The sequence below is a fragment of the Acyrthosiphon pisum genome, chromosome X (genome assembly GCF_005508785.2).
Source record: "Acyrthosiphon pisum isolate AL4f chromosome X, pea_aphid_22Mar2018_4r6ur, whole genome shotgun sequence".
NCBI classification, from domain to species: Eukaryota; Metazoa; Arthropoda; class Insecta; order Hemiptera; family Aphididae; genus Acyrthosiphon; species Acyrthosiphon pisum.
In genome coordinates this window covers 38,704,034-38,710,841 of record NC_042493.1, presented here as the reverse complement: position 1 = coordinate 38,710,841, position 6,808 = coordinate 38,704,034, and the positions used below count along the sequence as shown (strand labels likewise).

Here is a 6,808-nt window from a genome sequence, read left to right as displayed (position 1 = left end):
CTTATGGTATATTATGTATTTTATATGAATTGAGTAATTTATTTCTACTGGCTCACGGTAGAAACCTATTGTTTGGTAATTATTCCAATGTTCTTTTATTACAAAGTACATTCGTTTGTACCTACTTAATTTTGCCAAAAACGTCATTTAATCAATTTATTTTTATATTTAAATAATATTCGATTTTGTATGATCAACCCTTATATTTTCAAGCATTGGTGACATTTTTTTTTTTAAATGTCCCATGTGTTGAATTTTATGTACAGTATATATAACCTAAATTACGGCCAGTGCATTATAGGTGCCGAATATCAGTATTAATTACCAAAATTATCATTATCGATGATTTAATATTAATTTACTTGATGTGTCCAGATATTTATAAAATTGTAAAAATACTTATTATCAATATAAATATTTAACAAATAAATTTCCTGCATTTACATGTATTTTATTTACATACACAATTGTATTAATTTATTTGAGATCTATGAAAAAACAGATACGAGGTGACATCAAACAACAACGGACAAATAAAATAAGTATAGGTATTTAAAATATTTTTGATGGCTTAAAGCTACACTATGAAACAGAAACTGTATTTAGTCTAACGTTACACACACTATTTTAACAACATGAAACAATGAACATTTAAGGGGGTTGAAAGCTCTGTTATTAAGGAGATAGACAATTGGTTTAACACGTGAAGTCATATAGAGAAGTGTGTGAGAAGTAAATGAACATTCGTGTGAGTGTCTAGCACACCATTGCAGCACTATGGCACTAATTTTATTTAACAATAAAACAGGGCTAATTTTTGTGTGTAATACGTCAAATTGTGTGTTATACCAAATCAGCTGTGTGTAATAAGGAATTATAAAATTTATAGTGACTAATGGCCGAGAACAATGAATTTAGATAACACTAACATATATCTAAATATGGCTATAGAATGATTGAGAATACTTTAAATTAACAAAGAATTTACCACTGACCAAAAAAAACCAAAAAAAGAATAAGACTGAGAACGAATTTACGTGCAACGTTGTCATATAATTTATTTGGCTATTGAAAAAATTCAGTAATATAACTATACCTAAAATAAATATTCTTGAAAAAAGTCATAAATTAATAATTATTATCTTATAAAAAATTAATCACCTAATAACCTATATAAAGCGGATCGTTTATATGCAATATATAATATGAATGAAACATGTAATATATGTATAACTTATAAAAATATATTTAATATACAGAAGGATTTTTTAAACAAGCTCACCTCCATTTATACTGATTTTTAGAAATTTTAAGTACACCTGAAGACCATAATTTCAAATTCCTGATCATTTTGTACTACTGAAGAAGTACCACTGTGGTGATACAAACTTCAATTTTTTAAATTAAAATCCCCTTATAATAATCCTTAAATATGGTGCTCAAATTATCATTCAATTAAGTTTGCCAACGTTGGAAAATAAATTAAATATCGAGGGTTCTCAATCGTATTTTACCGCTAAATATATTCTGTGATACTAATAACTAATAAGACTACCTATATCAGTTTTATTTTAAATGTGTTATTTTTTTGATCTGAAAACATCTTATGTGGCGTTCAAACATTTCCGCTTGGGTAGTGAAATTTTTCAAGCGTTACCCTTTTCGCGTAATGTAGCGCCGCTGACCCGCTGATTGGTGGAGACTTGGTGTGACGCGCTCAGGGGGCGTGGCTTCATTACGATCACGGACATCGAACATGGTGCTGGCGAGATTGTCACATTGGTTCATCGTTGACAACTAACGTGAACGGTTTAACTTAAAATGTATATGTATATGTTTTTGGGCAATACATTAAAATACTATTTTGGCCGGGCAGGGTTACACTTTGACCGGTCCAAGTACATTTTGCCCATAGTAAATTGGACATTGTTACTTGAGCTATTAACTTAAAATTTGCAAAGGGAATTTTTTTTTTTATTGTGTTAAGCAGTTAAGAAGAAGTATAGTGACGACAGGTTTGAAGTATAATAATAGGTATGAGAGTATAGAACTAATAGTATAATATTATAAAACCATTGTCTGTTAGTACTTCAAATACTAGTATGAACCACCAGGAACCAATATATGAAACTCTTAATATTATCTCGTCAATTATCGTCGTTTCAAGATTATATTTTTATCTACAATATTATCGGCTTATAGGTTAATCGGTTTTACCTTTTTGGTATTGTACAATAATTATTTTCATAATCATTGAACAGCACAAAATGTGTGTTTTTAATACTATTTAGTACAGCGCAGTCGATAGTCGTGTAAAATTAAATGGTTCATTAAAACTAGATTATTAATTGAACGCACTGATGGACTACTCAAAATGCGATTTCGGTAAAACAAAATTAATTACAAATACCAATGTCAAAAAAAAATAAAAATATAAATACCATTTCGTTAATATTTAACAAATCTTTTAAAACATCGGGTACTACTGTTTGCACGCACCTAGCCTCTGCGCCTTAAAGGAACAGATGTGCCTTTACGCTGTAGTAATATGAGTTGCACTGATCTGAATGTATCATACAGCAATAATAATAATAATACTAATAATCATAAAAATAATCAAGAAGCAACTTTTGATACTGGTAACTTTATTTCTACAGAAACAAAATAATATATATAATAAAAATGAATAGCCTTGTTGGCTCAACACAACAATAATGTATAATAAAATAAATAGCCCTGCTGGCCAGTGATGCCAGGTTGGGCGATTTTTCGCCCATTGGGCTATCTTTGTGTGTCTGCCGGCGACGAAAAATATGCATTGGCGATCGGTCGCCGATTGGGCTACTTTACCAATAGTATGCAGGCGATTTTGGCGATTGTAAAATAAATATATTTTTTTTTTTTATTGATCTTTAATATTATATTTTAAAACATCGGCTTATATTATAGCCATATCAAGTTTAACATAAATAATTATCACGGTTAAATATTATTGATAATTAAATTGATGGGCGGAGCAAACGGTGATATGACTGGCAGTCAGTGGTAACTGTGGTTCTTACCCTGAATATCTGATAATGAATTTTATTAATATATTAATTGATATAAATCACGGTTTAAAATATAAGGTTTGTGGCGAACCGCCGCCACATAACTATCTCCCACCGTTGATCAGCATTGTAAACGGTTGGTCACAGTGATTCCCGGCCGCATATAAGCAAACCATACATTGCTAGAGACCCATAGGAAATTGAGAGCTCTCATTGGTCCTATTACATTTGTGATAACATGATAATCTTATCAATATGACAACATGATTATCAATATTTTCAAATGAAAACTAACAAATAACAAACTAACACTAATGAAAAATGCTTTTTCTAGTTCATACATGAATACATGATATAAGTTCTCAAGTTAAAATTCAAATCACGTGTATAGGTATGTACATCAAGTCAATTTCTACAATTCATAATAATAATAAAATATAAGTTCTCAAGTTAAAGTTAAAATTCAAATCACGTGTATAGGTATGTACATCAAGTCAATTTCTACAATTCATAATAATAATAAAATATAAGTTCTCAAGTTAAAATTCAAATTACATGTATAGGTATGTACATCTAATCAATTTCTACAATTCATAATAATAATAAAATATAAGTTCTCAAGTTAAAATTCAAATCACGTGTATAGGTATGTACATCAAGTCAATTTCTACAATTCATAATAATAATAAAATATAAGTTCTCAAGTTAAAGTTAAAATTCAAATCACGTGTATAGGTATGTACATCAAGTCAATTTCTACAATTCATAATAATAATAAAATATAAGTTCTCAAGTTAAAGTTAAAATTCAAATCACGTGTATAGGTATGTACATCAAGTCAATTTCTACAATTCATAATAATAATAAAATATAAGTTCTCAAGTTAAAGTTAAAATTCAAATTACATGTATAGGTATGTACATCTAATCAATTTCTACAGTTCATAATAATAATAGTATAAGTTTTCTAGTTAAAATTCAAATTCGAATTAAGTGTATAGATACATATTATAGTCAGTTTTAAAATACTAAAAATTAAAAAAAAAATTTTAAAATTACAAATAGGTATTTAAAGTGAACCGTGACTTTTAGCATTAGGTTGATTACAATTAATATTTTGGTTCAAATTTCTTTTCCTTTTTTTAGCAACATTTTCTCCTAATGGAGGTCTACCAGCTAATAACCGTTTGCTACCTTTTGTTATACCTGCACTTCGTCGAGCTATTGTGGTAGGTTGAACCTTAATAGTTGCACCATCTCTATTTCTCAATGGTACACAATTCCCTGCTGTATGTAAAAAATTTTCCCATTGCCCTTTGCTTTTAATTTTTTTAAGCCTTTGTTCTAATTTTTTTATTCCCGTAGACGATGACCCATATGAAGTATTACACAGGTTTAATAAGTTTAATACATTTTCAAATTTGCTGCTATCATTTGATTCTGAGCTGGAACTTGGTATGGGTTCTATTAAATTTAATTTTTGTACATTTTTATCGTTATTAATATTTGTATTATTAATTTCTGTCTCATTTCTTTGTTCTATTACAGCTTCTACTTTTAAAAATGGATCATAAAATGACTTATCCAAGACTTGTTCTCCAAAGGCAACTTTAGCTATATTAAAACGGTCTGTAGCAGTTATAGAAGGAAAATTATCAGATTTAATATTAAAAAATTGAAAAATAGCATACTGATGTTTACAAAACTTTCCAGCCAAGGCACTAGAACATGAACAAAGACCACATTTAATATTAACATAATATAATAATGTTTGTTCTTGTTCACTTGGCACTAAAAATTCATAGTCATTTTCTTGTACAATCATATCTTCTTTTAAATATGTAACTTTCTTCATCATTTTTTGTAACATTAATCTGATTGAGGAATTTCTACTGTCTGCAAATTCTCTTAGTCTTCTTTTATAATAATCTTCTAAAGCTGTACTAGTTAAATCTATTAAAGCTAACACATTGTACGCTTTTACTCTACCTAAAACATGATCTTTATAAAGTCTAACTGCTACTTCACAGTAATTGTTAGTTACATGACCTCTAGAATAACTGTCCCTAAAACATATACACCATTTTTCTTTATATGTCCAATAATTACACAAATATTTTGTCCATTGATGCTAACCTTACTTATTTGTATTATCTGTATCTAATATTATGTAAGTATACTATTCTTTATTGCTATAATTGGATATTTACCTCAATTAATCCAACACCACTACGTGGACCTAAATTCAAACTTCTCCAACCATCATACCAAAAACGAACCGTACGATAACATGGATTAATGCCTCCATTAGCAAAATGTTCCAACGTGAAATCCTCTTTTAACTCCAATAATTGTTCATGATATTTTTGTGATTCAGTTATACCCATTCCAGAATCAAAATACTCATAAAACATATTTTTTAAATCATCACCAGCCGGAATAAATCTGAGACTTTCAGCAGATTTTATAGTATGGGTATGATGATTATATATTTCTATACAACATACTAAACCTTTCTGTAATATAAATATTAAATATCTATTTATTGTAAAGCTTGTATTATTATTGCTTATTACCAATTGTTAAGTACATATTAAGTGTTGTTAATTTTAATTTTTTAAATCACATCATTAAAGTATAATATACAGTGGAAAATATTGTGGATGTATTGTTTACAATACTATACCAGAAACAGTGTAATACAATACCAGAAACAGTGTAATACAATATAGTCTGTATTATTTGTTAGTAAATAATGAACACAAATTTAAAGTACCAATTTATTTTTATCAGACAGACATAACATAAATTGTTTACATTTTAAAATCTTAGAAATGTTATGGTCTTATTTTACTATGACTTGTCAATCAATCTGTAAAAATGTAGAATTCATTTTTATTTCACAAATTAAACTAAGTACATTAAAATAATCACAATCCAAACATGTAATTCACATTTGTTTCCATAAAACCAAATTTCTGTAATATAAATATTAAATATTTATTGTTAACTAATGTATGAATTATTGTATTATTATTACTATTTTTAAACTTATATTTTTATTTTCAAATATTATGTTACATGTAATTGAATAATACAATGAATTTGATATTTGTATTAAGTGTTGTTAATTATTAAATCACATCATTGATTGATAAATGTAACGTTAATACCATAGAGAATGTATAGTTTGTTAATAAATAATGAACACACATTAAAAGTAATTATTTAATACATTTATTTTATAAATTGTTTATACTTTAAAATCATACAAGTGTTATGGATTAATTTTACAACGACTTAACTTTTGTATTATTACCCATTGACAAATCTGTAAAAATGTAGAATTAATTTTTTTTTACAAATATAACAATTAGGTATTAGGAACCTGTAAAAAGAACTCATTACAAAAATGAATTTACAAGATATACTCACAATAAATTTTAAATAATAATAGGATAATATATCACCAGAGATGATCTGGAAGAATTCACTAATTCACAAGCTAAACAAAAAAAACAAAAACATTAATTATAAGCTTAATTGTATAATGTGAATACCTTAATAAATGGATCTTTCTTCCTCGTAGATACTGTGTCCAGTTTAATAACAGCTTTTAAGCTTGCTGGACACTCTGCATTTTTGGACAAGCCTTTTTGGTTTGCTAATGCACTAGGCTTCTGAAAAGCACTGTGTTGACAAACAAACAATTTTGCTGAAAAATGTTCAAATTATTTTAGTTGGGATTCCTATGACATA

The 6,808-nt window shown here is 27.6% G+C and overlaps 2 long non-coding RNA genes across 4 annotated transcripts; one reads left to right on the top strand and one right to left on the bottom strand.

Moving 5' to 3' along the window:
- The first annotated feature begins 3,314 nt into the window (after nucleotides 1-3,314).
- On the top strand, nucleotides 3,315-5,601 carry LOC115033496. 3 transcript variants are annotated; one of them, XR_003838847.1, is made up of 4 exons: nucleotides 3,315-3,441; nucleotides 4,196-4,278; nucleotides 4,415-4,504; nucleotides 4,598-5,601. It is a non-coding gene; the product is annotated as an uncharacterized LOC115033496 (long non-coding RNA). The 3 variants fall into 3 exon arrangements; XR_003838846.1 differs by having other exon boundaries at nucleotides 4,196-4,338; XR_003838845.1 differs by having other exon boundaries at nucleotides 4,196-4,504.
- A 665-nt stretch (nucleotides 5,602-6,266) lies between these two features.
- On the bottom strand, nucleotides 6,267-6,756 carry LOC115033497. Its single transcript, XR_003838849.1, has 2 exons — nucleotides 6,485-6,756; nucleotides 6,267-6,380 (listed from the first exon to the last, which is right to left on the bottom strand). It is a non-coding gene; the product is annotated as an uncharacterized LOC115033497 (long non-coding RNA).
- Between the last annotated feature and the right edge of the window lie 52 nt (nucleotides 6,757-6,808).